This window comes from Zalophus californianus, chromosome X (genome assembly GCF_009762305.2).
Source record: "Zalophus californianus isolate mZalCal1 chromosome X, mZalCal1.pri.v2, whole genome shotgun sequence".
NCBI lineage: Eukaryota > Metazoa > Chordata > Mammalia > Carnivora > Otariidae > Zalophus > Zalophus californianus.
In genome coordinates, this window is record NC_045612.1 from 38,636,939 (window position 1) to 38,657,549 (window position 20,611).

At 38.8% G+C, this 20,611-nt stretch overlaps 1 long non-coding RNA gene across 1 annotated transcript in view; it reads left to right on the forward strand.

Annotated features, from left to right (window-relative positions):
- Positions 1 to 20,611, forward strand: part of LOC113930298 — a 103,576-nt gene that overhangs the window by 37,927 nt on the left and 45,038 nt on the right. Inside the window, exon 2 of the long non-coding RNA XR_003522510.1 lies at positions 9,356 to 9,407. This is a non-coding gene — a long non-coding RNA (uncharacterized LOC113930298). The remainder of the gene's footprint in view (positions 1 to 9,355; positions 9,408 to 20,611) is intronic.

Here is a 20,611-nt window from a genome sequence, read left to right on the forward strand (position 1 = left end):
AAAAACATCAAGCATGGGGCACAATGCCTGTCACGGTGTAAGTGTACAAAAAATGTTAGGCACCATATTTATTATTTCTCTTATGATTCTACTATTGTTATTATTTCTACGATTATAATATTGTTATTGTTAATCAAAAATATTTTAAATACCTGGACCCAGTATTCTACACCTTCCATGATCTGAAAGAAGTCAGGAATATAGAACAATATAAGTTAAGGAAATATTGGGTTCAAGTGCCACTAGCATGTTGAACAAGACAACCTCTGTGACTATCCAGCCTTGGGATCTTAGATTCTTTATGTTTCCTGAAATACCAGCTGATTACAAGACCCTTGAGAAGGCTGTTGATGCAATTTAATTAATTTTACACCCTCACTTCAGGTCAGCTTTACTTCTCACTATGTTGTATTCCTAGAAATCACATCATAGAAAGATCACTATAAAGTAGGTTAATGGGTTCCTATAAGAGCAACATCATAATTAAATGATATGTTCCTGATTAAGCTTGAACTTAGTTGTAGTTAAAATGGGCAAAGCAAATATGGAACAACTATAAACTTAATTCTGTTTTTACATCAAAATATTAAAAAAAAATCAAAGCTATGCCCATGTAGTAACAACCAAACAGTATACAGAAGCTCTCATGATGAGAAGCAAGTCCCCTGCTTCTCCCCTCCCCATCCCAGTCCACATACCAGAGGCAACCCCTTAACAGTTTGATTGTAGGTTTTCTGTTGGTTACCATGTTGAGTCTAGATCAGAGATTGCCCACTGAAGGCCATAGGGTCATATTTTGCCCAAAGATGCATTGTGTCTAGCTCACATAGTGTTTTCCCTTCTTCTCTAAAGAGTTGTTAACATTTTAAAATTGGAAGATTTCACGTAAAACCAAATTTCCAGCCTTTCTTGAGAAATCGGAACCTCTGAACCTCCACCCTGCAGCTTGAGCTGGATAGCAACTGCCCTCTTTATTCAGGGTAGGCACTCTGTAGTTCACTATCGTCCCCACCTAATCAGCTTCACGCCTTTGCTACCCGCCTGGCCTTTTCAGGCAACCTAGACTTTACCTCTTTGTTACTCAAAATAAAGTTTCATATCTGCAGCTTGGGCATCACCAGGAGCTTCTTAGAAATGCAGAGTCTTGGGCCCCATCTCAAACCTGCTGAATCAGAACTTGCATTTTAACAAGACCCGTGGGTGATTTGTATGCACATGGAAGCCCCGGGATAGAGAATACTCTTATATCTGACCCATTTTCTTGACAGATCAGTTTTAGACCATCTCTCCCACACAGTATGAGAGTGGAGGAAGTAGAATTGCAAGCTCTTCGTTGATGTACATCTTCAGCTTTACTAGATATCACTAAATTATGCTTCAAAGTAGTTTTGCCAATTTTCACGGCCGTCAGCAGAATATGAAGTTCTTTGCCCCTCCTTTGCCCCTTTGCCCCTTTGCCCCTCCTTTGCCCCTAACACTTGGTACTGTGGGTTTTAAAATTTTTTAGCCTATCTGATCTGTGTGAAATGGTATCTTGTTGCTTTAATTTTCATTTCCTTGGTGACTAATGCAGATGAGCATCTTTTCACATGCTTATTGTCTATTTAGGTTTTCCACTTCTGTGAATCACCTCTTTATGTGTCTTTCCTCCACCCCAACTTGGGGTTTTCTTTTTTACTTATTTACTTATTTATTTTATACTTATTATACATTCTGGAAACTAATCCTTTCTTAGTTATATGCGTTGCTGCGCAGTGAATTGTCTGTCAGTCTGTGAATTGTCTGTCTGTATTCTGATGTATTTTGTTTTATACATTTTAAAATATAATTAATTAAAATGTATCAAAAATTTCTTTTTGGTTTGGGCTTTTTGTGTTTGGTTTAAGAAATCCTTCCTTACCTTGAGATCATAAAGGTATCTTCCTTTAGAGTTTACTAAGTTTCAAAGTTTTGCTTTGTTTAAAGGATTTTATTTATTTGAGAGAGAGAGAGCTTCATAGAGAGAGCACAAGTAGGGGGGAGGATGGGCAGAGGGAGAGTGGGGGAGGGGTGGGGGGGAAGAAGCAGACTCTCCGCTGAGCAAGGAGTCTGACCCTGATGTGTGGGGCTCTATTCCAGGACACTAGGATCATGACCTGAGCCAAAGGCAAACGCTTAACTGACCGAGCCACCCAGGTCCCCCAAAGTTTTGGTTTTCATACATAGGTCTTTAATCCATCTAAAGTTTGCTTTACAACCTGATGGTTGCCAGAGAGGAGGTGGGTGGGGGGGATGGGTGAAATAGGTGAAGGGGGTTAAGAGTACACTTATCGCGATGAGCACTGAGTCATGTATAGAATTGTGGAATCACTATATTGTACACCTAAAATTAATGTACATGAATTAAATTAAATATATACTGGAATTAAAATAAAAATAAAAGAAAAATTGTGTGTATTGTACAAGTTAAGATTATTTCAGGCTCTTTTATCATCCCACGTTGGAATTAGTATTATAACTGCACTGAATTTATTGACTCATTTTGTGGGAAATTGACATCTTTATAATATTAAGCCTTTTCTTCCATAGATACAGTATATTCTCCCATTTGTTTAAGTCTTCCTTTATTTACTTTACTTGTGTTTTGTCATTTTCTCCATAAAGATCCTACATATATTTTCTTTCTATAATTTCTAATTCATTGCTGTTTCATTTCTAATTTTGGTATGTTTATATCTGGCATTTGTCAAACTCTCTTTTGTTTGTCTATAGGTGTCTTAGATTGTCTATGTGGCTAATTGTATTATCTCCTAATAACAGGGTATCAACCCTTCTAATTCATGTGTTTTACCTCTTTGCTTGTCTTTTTTTAAAGATTTTATTTTTAAGTAATCTCTACACTAAGGTGGGGCTGAAACGTACAACCCCAAGATCAAGAGTCACATGTTCCACTGACTGAATCAACCAAGTGCCCCTGTTTGTCTTAATTGTAGTCACCTTAACTTCCAACACCATGTGGAATAGAAGCAATCCTAGTGGGTATACTTGCTTTGTTTTTTTTTTAAAGATTTTTTAAAAAGATTAATTTATTTGAAAGAGAGAGCGAGTGTGTGAGGGGGGAGGGGCAGAGGGAGAGAGAGGGAGAGGGAGAGAATCTCAAGCAGACTCCACGCCGAGTATGGAGCCCTATGCTGGGCTGGATCTCACCACCCTGAAATCAGGACCTGGGCCGAAATCTAGAGTCAGACACTGAGCCACACAGGTGCCCCAAGATTTTGTTTTTAAATAATCTCTACACCCAACATGGGGCTCGAACTTCCAACCCCAAGATCAAGAGTCGCATGCCCCACCAATGGAGCCAACCAGGTGCTCCTTGTTTTTTATTTTAATGAGAAGACCTCTAAAGTTTCACCATTAAGTATACTATTTTCTTTAGGTTTTGAATTTATATCCTGTATCATGTTAAATAAAGGTTCATTTCTATTCCTAGTTTGCCAAAAAAGGGTTTTTTTTATAGGCATTGAATTTTATTAAATATTTCTTCTGTATGTACTGAAATGATTATGCGTTCCTTCTTTATCTGTTAATGTGGTAATTAAGCTGCTAGATTTTTTTTAGTATTAAAACATCCTTACATTTTTGGAATGAACCCTACTGGCTCATGAGTTTCTGTTACTAACTCTGCTGAAATAGACTTGCCAAAATTCTGTTTTGGATTTTGACATTTATATTTGGGTGTTTGGTCTATAATTTTTCTTGTAGTGTTCTTTCTTGGTTTGGGTATCAAGACTATAATAGGTTCATAAGATGAGTTTTGCAATGTTTCCATCTTAAACAGTTATGGTAAAATCCACCCCTAAAATATTTGGGGGCTGTAGTACATTTGGTGGGGAGCATTTTAGTTGTGATTCAAATGATTTAGTAGGTTTCGGTTTATTTCACTATTTACTCTTAGGTTTATTCTGACATTTTTTTTTCTGTAAAAGAGACCATTCATCTGTCTTCATATTTATTTGCACAAACTTATTCATATTTATTCCTTTGTGCATTAAAATTGCTACAATTTATGCCTCTGAATCTATTACACATTTTTTCACACAAAGAACAAGAAGCAGGGCAACCTTGAACTTTATGACCTCGATACTTGAAGGCTGGAGACAATGCAGCAATTCCTTCAAATCTCTGAGAGAAAATGATTTTCATCTTATAATTCTACACCCAGGGAGGTTAGACTTAAGTGTCTTTCAGCGATGTAAGGACATAAAAGGACTTAAAACTATTGCCTCCCATTCACCCTCTGATCTGAGGCTACCAGAGAATTTTTTTCCAGCAAAATGAGGTAGTAAGACAAGAAGACAGGGGGTCCAGTAAACAATGGAGCCAACACTGTAAGGGATTGAAGGAAAGTCATGAAATGCCACCTGTCAGCAGGCCTAGGGATCAATCAGTTCAGTTTAGAGCAGGCAAATGAGGAGAAAGGCAGCTCCAAGAAGGAAGTTTGCAACAAAAGAAATGGAATTGTTATATTATCTGATACACATAAGGGATCAGAAAAAAATTTTGGCAGACATGGGACTGATCTGATGAAGCATTTTGGTAGGTATAGAGAACCTAAGGAAATGAAAAGCAGAAAAACTCTAGGAACTCTTGGAAGAACAAAAGGGTCAAGAAGGGAAACATAATCATAGAAACTATTTGCTTCGACAATGAAAGATATTTATATCATCATCAAAATATTAATACTGATCACTGATTTAATAAAAATGAGTTGGGTGGGTGGGAGATATGCTCACGTACCAAAATAGGAAAACAACAGATAATGCAAAAAATGGATAAGAATTAGCACTGAGACACAGGTTATGCTTCCCTCACAGCAAGTTTATTGCAATGGTGACAATGAGACCTGGAACATTTTCTGCTAGGCTCCTGGAGTAGGGTGGAAGTGACAAGACGTTGCAATATTAGAAACAATTGAGGAATAATAATTTTAGATCATTTGCCAAAATAGCAATCAATGTCCTTCCCACAGTTTGACTTCTAGGGCCCTAAAGTAAAGAAGTAGGATCCCAGAGATTACAGGTGGGGAATTTTTGAAGTTATGTCCATATTCAAGGGGAGATCAAAGAAGCCCATCCTAAAGAACTTTGGACTGATTGACAGTGACAATTGTGGATTGAACAAAAGTTCTTTTTAAAAGGGCTATTTTGAAGATTACGATTCTGACTTTAGAGGTGCTATGGTGATGATAGGCAGTGGAAGGAGTCACATGTGAAATTCCTTAAATAAAAATTTATTGACATTAAAAGAAAAGAAATAGCAGTATAAGCTTACAGATTACATATAGAAATGTGTAGGTAAATGTTAGAAGATCCCAGTTAAACATATTGAGAGGGGGTTGTCCCTGAGAACAGTGACTGGAGGATGAGGAAGGGAAAGAGATTACTTTTCACTTTAAGTCTTTGAGTACTATTTTATTTTTTAGATTTGTTTGTGTATATCAGTACAGACTCAGAGATTCCTATTTTACCCTTGGGTTCGAATCTCTTACTTTCATTTATTGTTTTAAATGAAACTTTTAATGTTGAGAGAATTTTAAACTTACATGCAATTCTAAGAAATAATACAGAAAGATCTCTTGCACCCTTTACCCAATTTCCCCCCATGGTAACATCTTGCAAAACTATATAGCACACTATCACAACAAGGATATCAACACTGATACATCTCTGTTACCCTCATGTTGCCATTTTATTGCTATATTCACTTTCTTCCTGTCTCTAACCCACTCCTTAACCTCTGGCAACTACTAAACTGTTCTCCATTTCTACATTATTTTTTTTTTTTTAGAGGTCGGGGGAGGAGCAGAGGGAGAGGGAGAGAGGGAATCTTAAGCAGTCACCATGTTCAGCACGGAGCTGGACGCAGCACAGAGCGCAACGCAGGGCTCGATCTCATGACCCTGAGATCATGACCTAAGCCAAAATCAAGAGTCGGACACTTAACCGAGACACCCAGGCACCCCATGCATTTCTACAATTTTTATCATTTCAAGAATGATATATAAATTAAATCATACAGTATGTAACCTTTGGGATTAGTTTTTGTCATTCAGCATAATTCTCTACAGATTTTCTGGGTTTTTGTAGGTGTTTATAGTTTCTTCCCTGTTATTCCAAAGTAGTGTCCCATGATGGGCATGTCCCACAAATTGTTTAACAATTCCCCTACTGAAGGGCACCTTCATTGTTTCCCCTTCTGACTTACTTATTATAAGTAAGGCTGCCATAAGCATTCATTTACACATTTTTGTGTGAATGTAAGTCTTTGTTTATCTGGAATAAATGCCTAGTAGTGCAATCACTGGGTCATGTGGTAGTTACATAGTTTTATAAGAAACTGCCAAACTGTTTTCCAGAGTGGTTTTACCATTTGATGTTCTCGCCAGCAATGTATGAGTGATCCAGTTTTTCTACTTCCTTACCAGCATTTGATGCTGCCATTATTTTTTTTTTATTTTAACTGTTCTGATAGGTGCGTAGTGGTATCTTATTTTGATTTTTATTTGCACTTCTTTAATGCCTAATGATGTTAAACATCTTTTCTTTTTTCGTTTTTTTTTAAGAGATTTTAATTATTTATTTGTAAGAGAAAGAAAGAGAGAGAGGGAGAACAAGCAGGAGGGGAGCGGCAGGCAAAGGAAGAAGCAGACTCCCTGCCGAGCAAGGAGCCTGATGCGGGGCTCGATTCCAGGACCCTGGGATCATGACCTGAGCCAAAGGCAGACGCTTAACCATCTGAGCCACCCAGGCGCCCAGATGTTAAATATCTTTTCATGTGCAATTTATCATCTGTATATCCTCTTTGGTGACATGTCTGTTCATGACTTTTGCCCATTTTGATTTGGATTGTTTCCATACAGTTGAGTTTTGAGAGTTGTTTGTATATCCGAGATACTAGGGCCTTGTCAGATATGTGGTTTGCGGATATTTTCTCCTACTCTGTAACTGGTTTTTCATCCTCTTCACAGGGTCTTTTGCAGAGCAAATGTTTTGTTTTGATGAGGCCCAACTTAACATTTTTTCTCTCCATGGATCATGCTTTTGTTGTCAAATCTAAGAACTCTTTGCCTAGCCCTAGATCACAAAGATTTGTTTTCCTGTTTTTTTTTCCCCTATGCTTACACTTTAAATTTAAGTCTATGATACTTTTTGAGTTAACTTTTGTATAAGGTGTGAGATTTAGGTTGAAGTTCATTTTTTTTTTTTTTTTTGGATGTTCCGTTGCTCCAGCACCATTTATTGAAAAGGCCATCTTTCCTCCATTGAATTGCTTTTGCACTTTTGTTGAAAATCATTTGGGCATATTTTTGGTTTCTCTGTTCTGTTCCGATGATTTATGTGTCTATCCTTCTGCAAATACCATACAGTCTTTATTACTGTCATCTGGTAGGCTGAATAATGGCCCCTCACAGATGTCCACATCCTAACCTGTACCATGTTATCTTGCATGGTAAAAGGACTTTGCAGATGTGACTAAATTAAAGATCTTGAGATGGGTAGATTATCCAGGTGGGCTCAATATAATTACAAAGGAGGCAGGAGAGTCACAGAGTGAGGAGATTTGATGATGGAGGCAGAGATGAGAATAAATGGTCATTGGGAGGAAGAAGCCACAAGCCAATGAATGTAAGTGGCCTCTAGATGCCGGAAAAGGCAAGGCAATGGATTTTTCCTAGAGCCCCCTAAAGGAACATAGCTCTTCTGACACATTGACTTGAGCCACGTGAGACTGATTTATGACTTCTGACCTTGAGAACTATAAAATAATAAATTTGTGGGTTGCTTCGCTGGCTCAGTTGGTGAAGCACGTGACTCTTGACCTCAGGGTTGTGAGTTTGAGCCCCATGTCGGGTGTAGAAATTACTTAAAAACAAAATCATCTAAAATAATAATAATAAATTTGTGTTGTTTAAAACCACTGAAGTATGGTAATTTGTTCCAGCAGCAATAGGAAACTAATACAGTAAGTCTTGAAATTTTAATAGACCGATTCCTCCCATTTTATTCTTGGCTTTCAAAATGGTTTTACCTATTCTAGTTCCTTTGCCTTTTCATATAAATTTTAGATTAATTTTTAGATTAATCTTATCTGTATCTAAAAACAACTCTTCCTGGGATTTTGATAAGCATTTCATTAAACCTGTATATCAATTCAGGGAGAACTGGTATCTTTACAGTTTTGAGTCTTCCAGTCTAGGAATACAGTATGTCTCTTCATTTATTTAAATTTTTTAAAAAATTCTTTTGGAGCACCTGCCTCAGTCAGTTGAGCAGCCGACTGTTGATTTTGGCTCAGGTCATGATCTCAGGGTCCTGGGACTGAGCCCTGCACTGGTCTCCGTGCTCAGAAGGGAGTCTGCTTGAGGATTCTCTTCCTGTCCCTCTGCCCCTCCCCCATTCACACTCTCTCTCAAATAAATAAATCTTTAAAAAATTTTTCTTTTATCGGCATTGTGTAAATTTTAGCATATATGTCCTGTACATATTATATTAGAGTCACACTTAAGTTTTCTTTTCTTCATGAGCAATTATAAATGGTACTGTATTTTTAATTTTGGTGTCCATGTGTTCATTGCTAGTATGTCAAATACAATTGAGTTTTGGATGTTCATCTTGTATGCTGTGAACTTGCTGAACTCATTTATTACTTTTAGGAGATTTTGTAGATTCTTTGGGATTTTCTACATAGACAGCCATGCCATCTACATATATTAGCAATTGTATCTCTTCATTTCTTTTTTTAAATTTTATTTATTTATTTATCTTAGAGAGAGAGTGTGTGAGCAGGGAGAGGAGCAGAGGGGGAGGGAGGAGGGGTAAAGAATCCCAGGCGGACTCCTCACTGAGCACAGAGCCCAACATGGGGCTTGATCTCATGACCTTGAGATCATGACCTGAGCTGAAACCAAGAGTTGGATGCTTAACTTACTGAGCCACCCAGGTGCCCCTATTTCTTCATTTCTAATATGTATGAGTATATTGTGTTTTTTTGAAGGATTGCTCATTTCATCTAAGTTGCCAAATTTATGTGTGTAGAATTTTTTGTAGTACTCCCTTATTATCCCTTGATGTCTGCAAAGTCTGTGGTAATATCCTGTTTGATTCCTGATACTGGTAATTTTTGTATTCTCTCTTTTTGCTTTGTCAGTCTTCCTAGAATTTTGTCAGTTTTATTGATCTTTTCAAAGAACCAGGTCTTTGTTTTATTGATTTTTCTCGTTTGTTTTTCTGTTTTTAATCTCACTGATTTTCGCTCTTAACTTTATTATTTTCTTCTTTCTGACTGCTTAGTGCTTATTTTGCTTTTATTTTTCTAGATTCTTAAAGTGGGAGCTCATATTCTTGGTTTGAGACTGCCTCTTTTCAAAGGTAAGCATTTAGTGCTATAAATAACTGTCTCAGGACTGCTTAGCCTATGTTCTACAGATTTTGATATGTTTTATTTTCATTTTTAATCAGTTTTATGTATTTTAAAATTTCCTTTGAGACTTGCTTTTTTACTAATAGATTGTTTAGAGGTGTGTTTTGTTTCCAAGTGTTTGAAAATTTTCCCACTTTGATTTCTATTTTGTTTCACTGTGATTAGAGAACACTTTTTATATGATTTCAATTTTTTAAAATTAAATTATAGTTGACATACAACACTATATTAGTTTCAGGTGTGCAACATAGTGATTTGACAATTCTATATTATTACAAAATGCTCCCCACAAGTGTAGTTACCATCTGTTACCATACAAAATTATTACAGTATTATTGACTATATTTCATATGCTGTATTTTTAGATTTGTTGATGTTTGTTTTATGGCTCAAGATATACTCTATCTTGTACTTCTTGTTATGTGTTCTGTGGGTGCTTGAAAAGGATGTGTATTCTGCCGTTCTTGTGTGGAATGTTCTATAAGTGTCAACTAGATCCTGATGGATCGTGGTGTTGAAATCTTCTATTTGCTTGCTGATTTTCTGTCTAGTAGTTCTATCAAATGTTGAGGTAGAGGTGCCGAAGTCTCCAACTATAATTGTGTCTTTGTTTATTTCTCCTTTAAGTTCTTTCAGCGTTTGCTTCACATAGTTTGGAACTATCTTTAGCGTGTGCACATTTAGGATTGTTATTCTTCTTGGTGGTTGACCCTATTAGCATTATATAATATTCCTCTGTATCTCTGATCATTTTCTTTGCTCTGAAGTCTGCTTTATCTGGGGTGCCTGGCTGGCTCAGTCAGTAGAGCATGTGACTCTTGATCTCTGGATTGTAAATTTGGCCCAACATTGGGTGTAGAGATTACATAAAAATAAAATATTAAGGGGCGCCTGGGTGACTCGGTTGGTTGAGCATCTGTCTTTGGCTCAGGTCATGATCCTGGGGTCCTAGGATTGCATCCCACATCAGGGTCCCTGCTCAGTGGAGAGCCTGCTACTCCCTCTCTTCCTGCCCCTCTTCCCCCACTCCACTCATGCTCTCTCTCTCTCCATCTCAAATAAATAAGTAAAATCTTAAAAAAATAAAATCTTAAAAAATAAAGTCTACTTATTCTCATATTAATACAGTAATCCTTACTTTCTGTTGAATGATGTTTGCATAGTATAATTTTTTCCATCCTTTTACTTTCAACCTGCCCATATCATAATATTTGAGGTAAGTTTCTTTAGATAGCATATTGTCATATTTTACATCCACTCTGCCTATCTGTGCCTTAACTGGTGTATTCAGACCAGTAAATTAAATTTACATTTAATTATTGATACAGTAAGGCTTAAGTATGCCATTTTATTTTGCTTGTTTTGTTTGTTTTCTTTGTTTTTCATCTTTCTAGCTTCTTTCCCTGTCTTCTTGTAGATTACTTGAACATTTATCAGAATTCCATTTTGATTATCTGTAGTCTTTTGTGGTGTATATCTTTGTATATACATTTTGGCAGTTGGTCTAGGTCTTACATTACCTATACATAACTTATCACGGTCTACTAGGGTTGTTATTTTACCAGTCTGAGTGTAGTATAGAAACTTTACCTCCTTTTATGTTTATCTTCCCCCATTTATAATATAATTGTCTTTTTTTCCTAAAGATTTTATTTATTTATTTGTCAGAGAGAGAGAGAGAGCACAAGCAAGGGGAACAGCAGAGGGAGAGGGAGAAGCAGGCTCCCCACCAAGCAGGGAGCCCGATGCGGGGCTTAATCCTGGGACCCTGGGATCATGACCTCAGCCGAAGGCAGACGCTTAACCATCTGAGCCACCCAGGCACCTCGATATAATATAATTGTCTTAAAGACTTCCTCTATATACATTTAGAATTACATCAGACAATTTAATAATTTGTTTTAACTATTAAGTATAATTCAGAAAACTCAAGAGGAAAAATAAAGTCTATTTTATTTACCCATATTATTTGTCTTACTGTGTTCTTCCTTTCTGATATTCTAAAATTCCTTCTTTTATCATTACCTTTCTATTTAGAGAACATTCATTAGCCATTCTTACTTTTTAAGATTTTGTTTTTTAAGTGATCTCTGCACTCGACCTGGGACTTGAACTCATGACCCCGAGATTAAGAGCCATACACTCCACTAACTGAGCCAGCCAGGTGCCCCTACACCTTCTTTAGACCTTCTGTTCTTGCTGGTTTTCTCTGACATCCATCTAGAGGAGCAAGGGGTAGGGCTCCTTCATTACTTTCAGGTGGAAGAAGTCCAGTTTCTCCATTTGGCTTCTGTTGACACTTGAGGGGGGAGCTCCTTTTCACTGCCATAAGGGTGGAAGTTCTGGCTCCCACAATAGTTTCCACTGATACATGGGGATTGGAGGAGGGACCATTACTGACCAGCTATGATGCAAGTCTGGACTTCCTACTTGGCCTTCTCTAACAACACCTAGGCTGGGACGTTGAGGTACCTCATTACAACCTGCTGAGGAGGTAAGTCTATATCTACTCGTCAACCTTTGCTGGAATGACTGGGGATGAGGGTCACAGTTTTTTTCTGTGATGTTTGGCTGGAATAGAGTGGTATTGTCTACAAGTTTTCTGTCTTTCTGGACTGCCCCTTTCCTGGTCCTTTGGCTAAAGAGAGCAGACTTCACTGCTTGGACATTTTTTTTCTATTTCATTTGGTGTTTCTGGGTTGCCAACTTCTTCAGCCCAAGGCTAGAATGTATGAGGCAAAAGGAATATCGAGGAAAATCACCACTGCATCATCCCTTGGAGACTAAAGTCCCCATCTGGCCTGTTTTCTTCTCTGGACCTTACAGAGTCTTCTGATGTTTGATTTATACGTAAGATCCAGGGAGTTTCGTTGTGTTTAGCAAGAGAAATTGGGAAAAGTACATCTATTCTATCTTCCAAGAAGCAGAAGTCTCCTATTTTCTTTTGGTAACCATGTCGGTGCTTATTTTTTTTGAAAGATTTTATTTTTAAGTAGGCTCCACACTCAACATGAAACTTGAACTCACAACCTTGAGATCAAGAGTTGCATGCTCCACCAACTAAGCCAGCCAGGTGTCCCAGTCTGTGCTTATTTTGATATCTATCTATCTATCTATCTATCATCTATTTATCTATCATCATCTATCTATATCTCTAAAGAAAGCCATCTAATGAAGCTACAGATAGTCTTTTTTCCTCCCTTTAGAAAGTAGAGATGTCAGCAATCACTGCAGTTACTTTAAAGGGGTGCTTGAATCATTAAAGCGGGTACTTGATACATCTTTGTTGATGTTGATGGTGTTCTTAACATTAAACATATTTTCTAAGTACAAGCTGAGTAATGTTTCTCCTCTATATTATCTCACACTGTAAGTTGTGGTAGGAGGAAGAATAACCTAGATAGGGTTGCCAAATGGTATCTGCAAAAATACTGGATACAGTGAACAAATCTCCAAGGCCCTAATTTTGAGAAGACATGATGTATATAACTTGCACTGTTAACAATTTCTACCTTGTATTAGATTTCGTTGCTTATGTGTATACAATTTCTGCTGTAACATAATGATACAATTTATTTAACTGGAAAAAGGGGATAGTCCTATGTCTGATATTTTTTACCAGACCACAAGCTCAAAAGCAAGACCATCTTTGTCAAGACCAAACACCTGGCAACCTCAGAACCTCACCAGGGAGGGCCAGACCCATGGGAGCATGGCAGGTAATCTGGGAAGTTTCCAGGAAGTTAAATTCAATACGCATTTATTGTGCAATAAGAGGACATCTGGACCAGTGTAAAAGCCAAGTCTAACAGCAGGCCCTAGGTAAACAGGTTACTGGCATCAGAGGAATCTCACTAGGAGGGACACTATAGATGTGTGCCCAGGTAGGCTGGAAGAGCTCACTGATAGAAGCATTTGGCTATAACCAAAACACCAGGATGAATATGATTATCAGGAAACAGAGGTGATTGAAGTCCAACCAGAGATGACACAGAGACAGAGATGACAGGACCACAGGTCTAGAGGAGTTAGGATTCTGAGATGACTAAATGAGGTATGTAGAAATAAGGGAACAAGATCAAGACCAAGTTAAGAGAAACAAGGTGAGAATCTAATGATCAGACTCTTCCTTCTACTCGAGCCACGTTACTTAAACCTTATATACCAACCCACTTAAGCCTGTGCTGTGACTGGGTCTAAAAAAGTGGGAAGCCTTTGCACTCCTTTCGTCTCTAAGATTTTTTTTTTCATGTTTGAATCCACTGACTCAACTATCCTTTCCTTCATAGCTTGTTGTTATTGTTTGTTTGCATTTATTTTGTTTTGTTTTCACTTTAGTCTGATTCCCAACTCTTGAACTTACTGGAATGTTGCTTCTGTAGCTATATATACTGCCCTGCCTTTGGTTCATGGCACCCTCCAGGACACCTGGAAAGCCTGGCTGTGCTCTCAGGCTTTTCAAACCATCCTATAGCTAGAGAGAAATTGTGCTGTGTTTTGGTTCCACCAAAGTAACCCCGTTGGTCCTACACCTTGTCCAGCCCCCATCTCACAGAAGGGGAGCCAATACAGACTAACACCACAGTTGGCTTACTGCTGAGACACAGAGCTATAGGCCTAGAGCTCCTTAAATCTCTTTGGCCAACATCATTGATCCCTGAGACTGGGATGAAGCTGTGTCTGCAATAGGGATCTAAATGACGTAGGCAGGCAGGTCATCTCATTGCCTCCTACTATCTTTAAAGCTCAATATAAAATTTAAATACACACTACTAGGAAGTAATAATTGTTATTAAAGCACTCGCACATTTTTTAAAAAATTTATTTGTTAGAGAAAGAGAGACAGCATGAGCAGTAGGAGCAGCGTGGAGCCCAACGTGCGGCTGGATCTCAAGACCCTGAGATCATGACCTGAGCTGAGACCAAGCGTCAGATGCTTAAACAACTGTGAAACCCAGGTGCCCCTCTCTTGTACATTTTTGACAGCACTCTACACTGAGTAGAAAAGATATGTACAACAATTATCAGGTTATTAATGCAATTATAGAAACATTTCTCATGGAATGCCCAAGACAGACACAGGACTGCATATGGACTCTTGTCTTGGAATATCTAGGCACTGGTGGGAAATGCTGAGTAAATGGGGGAAGGACAGCAAAAAAAAGGAGGGGTACATGTTTACTGAGAGCACCAAGTAAACAGCATCTTGGTCTAAGAATCAGTGGAATTAAATAATTAAAAGCTTATGCTTTTAGAATCACCTTCCTTTCCAAGTTCTTTCTGCACAAAAGTGCCAGAAGCTTCCTGCCAAAAACTATGCTTTGTCTTGCCTGTACATCAATATCTCATCCAGGGAAACCCAAACAACAACTCTCATCTATAGGGCCTTGAAGAAGTTTTCCAGCATTGGTTCTTGCCTTAACAGGAATGATATTAAGTTCCTAATCTCCAAAGTGGATCAGCATCAAGCCCTCATTCATCCCTTTTATCCTTTGCCAGGACTTCTTGCCTATGTTCTCATATTTGACACCCAAACTTCTAAACTGGTTTCTAGCCCTCATATCATACCTTTGCCTGAGTTCCAAGTCCATTCCAGCTGGTGAGGTTCTGGAACTGCTCTCTATTCTAATGTTATACTTTCCTAAACCTGCCCTCTTCTCTGAGTATCTCATTTTGGCCATTGTCTGGCTCTGCAGACCTTTGGTGTCTTGACCTGGGTCTAGACTTCCAACTTTGTCAGAACCATCTACTGCTGGGATCTTCACCAGATACTACTCATTCATGTATCTAGATTTCTGGAACATCTAGACTTGGCTTCTGTTTTCCAGTCCATGACCTTTGTCCTGGTCCTTGATATAGTCAGCATTCACGTTCTTAGTCCTGATACAGGACTTTCTATCTATCTACCTAGATTGTACAGTAGGTAAATTGCATGGTGAGTGTGGTCCTATGCTCTTTGAGCATTCACACTGATGACCTTGTCTCCTATCTCAGGGACTACGGCCTCACTCACTCTTCCTGTGTCTGTACTCTTAGGTTATCTCATGTTTCCCACTTTTCTAGATTCCTCCTCACCCACAAATATTATCTAACGGTATGTCCTAATTTCTCACCTATATATCTTTAATAAGCTAATTCATGTTAATAGTTATCTGGCCATCCCCCCTCCACAATTCTGTATGCACTTTACATGGTGACTTTATCTAGAAAATGTTTTTACATGAAAAAGGAACTCTAATCGGAGGGTAGGTGGGTTGTTAGATAAGAAAGTAGGCAATTAGAAAGAGGCTTTTGGTGCCTGAGACTTTGGGGCTCCTATTCAATCACATTAGCCTATGCATTTTTTTAAAGACTTATTTATTTGAGAGAGAGAGAAATAGCACACTCTCGTGAGTCGAGGGAGGGGCAGAGAGAGAGGGAAAGAGAGATCTCAAGCAGACTCCCTGCTGAGCTCCAGAGCCCCATGTGGGGCTTAATCCTAGGACCCTGAGATCATGACTTGAGCTGAAATCAAGAGTCGAATGCTCAACTGACTCAGCCACCCAAGTGCCCCAAGCCTATATATATTTTTAGTTAATTATTTTTATTTTTAACTGTGGTAAAAGAACCCGTGACAAAATTTACTATCTTAACTCTTTTTAACTGTACAGTTTAATAGTGCTTAAGTATATTCACCTTGGTATGCAATAGATCTCCAGAACTTTTTCATCTTGCAAAACTGCAACTATACATTCATTAAATAGCAACTGCCCTTTTCCTGCCTCCCCCTAGCCCCTGGCAACCAGCATTAGTAATGTACCCTTTTGAATGGGGTTGGCTTCTGCTTATAACAGGCTCAATCTGGGTATTAAAGGAAAAACACACTCTGTTTTTCTTTTTAACACAAAATGATGGATGGGAGTTATAGTAGAGCCAGGGGACCAACTCTACCAGTTCTATTCCAACAGGCAGAAATGACCCAGTTACCCCTTTTGGAAATAACCAGTTTTGAAATTTGATGAACTCTCAAAGCAAAACCGAATGCTGTGAAGTCCACTTTTTTTAAAAGGTTCCCTTGGGCAGCAGAGGTGGGGGGAGGCTGGATGGCTCAGTCTGTTAAGCAACCAAATCTTGATCTCAGCTCGGGTCTTGATTTCAGGGTCATCAGTTCAAGCCCTGTGTTTGGCTCCATGCTGGCTGGGCATGGAGTCTACTTAAAATAAAATATAAAATTAAAAAAAAAATGTTCCTTTGGATCTTAAAAGCACTATGATTTTTTTCTCTAAATCATTACAACTCAGCTAATTATCAACCCTAGGTTTTTTTCCCCTCCCTTCATGTAGTGATATTTTCAGAATATAAATGCAACAAGAGAGGTTTTCAGGTGCTGAACACATTTCAACAATATAAAATGATACCATTAAGTCCATTCAGGGATAGGTATGAACTAATATAGCCTTTTATAGGTATTTTGCTGTTGAATTAAGATGAGAAGATAAATAGCCCTTAATTGGTACATGAAATGCCTTCAACATAAAGCAAAGAAAAAAAATCCCAAGAAAATTGAGGGAAAGTTTGCCTGTCTATAGCGTCTTGACCATTAATCCAGTGACAGAAGCTCTGAATCACTTGTGCATTTTACAATCCCAGAGGAACATGAGCAAATCCCCACAGCCCGGAAGAGGCTGTAAGATAAGAATGGTACAAAGGTTTCACTTGCTCATACTTGCCCCGTGACAGTCTGAAAAACAAAACTTTGTCAGATATGTTGTATCTTGTATCATTTAAAATTATATGGTTATGATTTGCCTACCATTCGAAGAAGATCTCTAATAATAAACTCTCCCATATATGAATACTGTCTACATTCACTTCCTACCAGCCTCCATGTTCTCCAAGGGACCCATTTTAACTTGTTTATCCGATGCAAAGTCACGAAGGCCCTCCAATGTTTACTGTGGCTTCACCCTGGAGTATTCAAAAACACGAGGACTGCTTCCCATGCCCCACACTTTGGAACATGGGTGGCATCAACAGAATGGGACTCAAGAAGGTGGGGAATCAAATATTAAAGGTCAATGCAGAGAATACGTTAGATAGAAGTCCACGGAGTTAACGTGTGAGGGACCCTGCAGTTTTTGGTTTTGTTTTTGTTTTTCTTTTAAGTAAGCTCTACATCCTACGTGGGCTTTGAACTCATAACCCCAAGATCAAGAGTCACATGTTCTATTGACTGAGCCAGCCAGGTGCCCTGTGACCCCGCAGTTCTTAAAGGAGAAGATGGGGAAGGGTCCCCAATCCAAAAAGACACAGAATCTGAAGAGCAATGACCATGGGTACCTGACAGCTTTCTTGTGCCTCAGTTTTATTATCTATAAAATAAAGGAATTAGATTAGTCAATGTTATGGTTTGAATTGTTTGCCCCAAAGGGACAAGTCGAAATCCTAACTACCAGTAGCACAGAATGTGGCCTAATATAGCAATAAGATCATTGCAGATGTAATTAGTTAATACGAGGTCATACTGGAGTAGGGCAGACCCTTAAATTCAAATACGACTGATGTCTTTACAAAAAGAGAAGAAAGATACATAGGGAGAACTCGTCTGTGTAGGCAGAGATTACAGTCATGAAGCTGGAAGAGACCAAGAAGAATCTTCCCCTAGAAGCTTTGGAGTATGAGTGAATGAATTCCCATTGTTTCCAGCCATCTAGTTTGTGTTACCTGTGAGGCACAACATCTAAGTTGTTCTTTTCCCACTAACACTTTTTTTTAAAAGATTTTATTTTTAAGTAACCTCTAACCCGACATGTGGCTCAAATTCACAACCCAGAGATCAAGAGTCACACACTCCACTGACTGAGCCAGCCAGGCACACCCCCCCCCCCACTAATACTTCTTAAATTCTGGTTTAGAAAAGCATTTCTGGTGGATACTGTAAGCTTATTTAATATCAACTGGAATGCAGGTGGCTGTTCCAGGTAGCTCAATGAAATATACATCGATTGTAACTTCCCAAAGCTCCTTTTGGAGAAAGCCGCATCTTGCCTAGAGAGTGACACTTAATTTAGATCCATGTGGAGAAAGCAATGTTTCCAGACTGAGCTGTTATGCTGGAAGATAACATGCCTGTTCCAGATGCACAAAATTAATGCTTTTTCCAAAATGCCTTAAGCCGGTTTTGGTAGTATAGTGGTGAGCATAGCTGCCTTCCAAAGCCTTAATGCAGGGGACGAAAGGAAAGTAAAAGCCTGCATGATATCTCAGGTTGAAGTAAAATAGGAAGCAAGAGTGGGAGGAACCTAAGTCTGCAGTCATGGAAAGGAAATTGGAAGTGCTAAGAGAGGAACAGACTCCTTTTTTTTTCTCTTTAAATTTTTTATTGTTATGTTAATCACCATACATTACATCATTAGTTTTTGATGTAGTGTTCCATGATTCATTGTTTGCGTATAACACCCAGTGCTCCATGCAGAACGTGCCCTCTTTAATACCCATCACCAGGCTAACCCATCCCCCTACCCCCTCCCCTCTAGAACCCTCAGTTTGTTTTTCAGAGTCCATCGTCTCTCATGGTTCATCTCCCCCTCCAGTTCCCCCCCTTCATTCTTCCCCTCCTGCTATCTTCTTTTTTTTTTTCTTAACATATACTGCATTATTTGTTTCAGAGGTACAGATCTGTGATTCAACAGTCTTGCACAATTCACAGTGCTCACCAGAGCACATACCCTCCCCAATGTCTATCACCCAGCCACCCCATCCCTCCCACCCCCCACCACTCCAGCAACCCTCAGTTTGTTTCCTGAGATTAAGAACTCCTCATATCAGTGAGGTCATATGATACATGTCTTTCTCTGATTGACTTATATCTCTCAGCATAACACCCTCCAGTTCTATCCACGTCGTTTCAAATGGCAAGATCTCATTCCTCTTGAGGGCTGTATAATATTCTATTATATATACCACCTCTTCTTTATCCATTCATCTGTCAATGGACATCTTGGCTTTTTCCACAGTTTGGCTATTGTGGACATTGCTGCTATAAACATCAAGGTGCACGTACCCCTTCAGATCCCTACATTTGTATCTTTGGGGTAAATACCCAGTAGTGCAATTGCTGGGTTGTATGGTAGCTCTATTTTCAACTTTTTGAGGAACCTCCATACTGTTTTCCAGAGTGGCTGCACCAGCTTGCATTCCCACTGACAGTGTAGGAGGGTTCCCCTTTCGCCACATACATGCCAACATCTGTCGTTTCCTGACTTGTTAATTTTAGCCATTCTGACTGGTGTGAGGAGGTATCTCATTGAGGTTTTGATTTGGATTTCCCTGATGCCAAGCGAAGTTGATTACTTTTTCATGTGTCTGTTTGCCATTTGGATGTCTTCTTTGGAAAAATGTCTGTTCATGTCTTCTGCCCATTTCTTGATTGGATTATTTATTCTTTGGGTGTTGAGTTTGATAAGTTCTTTATAGATTGTGGATACTAGCCCTTTATCTGATATGTCATTTGCAAATTTCTTCTCCCATTCTGTCGGTTGTCTTTTGGTTTTGTTGACTGTTTCTTTTGCTGTGCAAAAGCTTTTTATCCTGATGAAGTCCCAATAGTTCAGTTTTGCCCTTGCTTCCCTTGCCTTTGACGATGTTTCTAGGAAGAAGTTTCTGTGGCTAAGGTCAAAGAGGTTGCTGCCTGTGTTCTCCTTTAGGATTTTGAAGGACTCCTGCCTCACATGTAGGTTTTTCAACCATTTTGAGTCTATTTTTGTGTGTGGTGTAAGGAAATGGTCCAGTTTCGTTCTTCTGCATGTGGCTGTCCATTTTTCCCAACACCATTTGTTGAAGAGACTTTTTTCCATTGGACATTCTTTCCTGCTTTGTCAAAGATTAGTTGACCATAGAGTTGAGGGTCCATTTCTGCGCTCTCTATTCTGCTCCACTGATCTATGTGTCTGTTTTTGTGCCAGTACCGTACTGTCTTGATGATGACAGCTTTGTAATAGAGCTGGAAGTCCGGAATTGTGATGCCGCCAGCTTTGCTTTTCTTTTTCAACATTCCTCTGGCTATTCGGGGTCTTTTCTAGTTCCATACAAATTTTAGGATTATTTGTTCCATTTCTTTGAAAAAAGTGGATGGGGGGCACCTGAGTGGCTCAGTTGGTTAAGCGACTGCCTT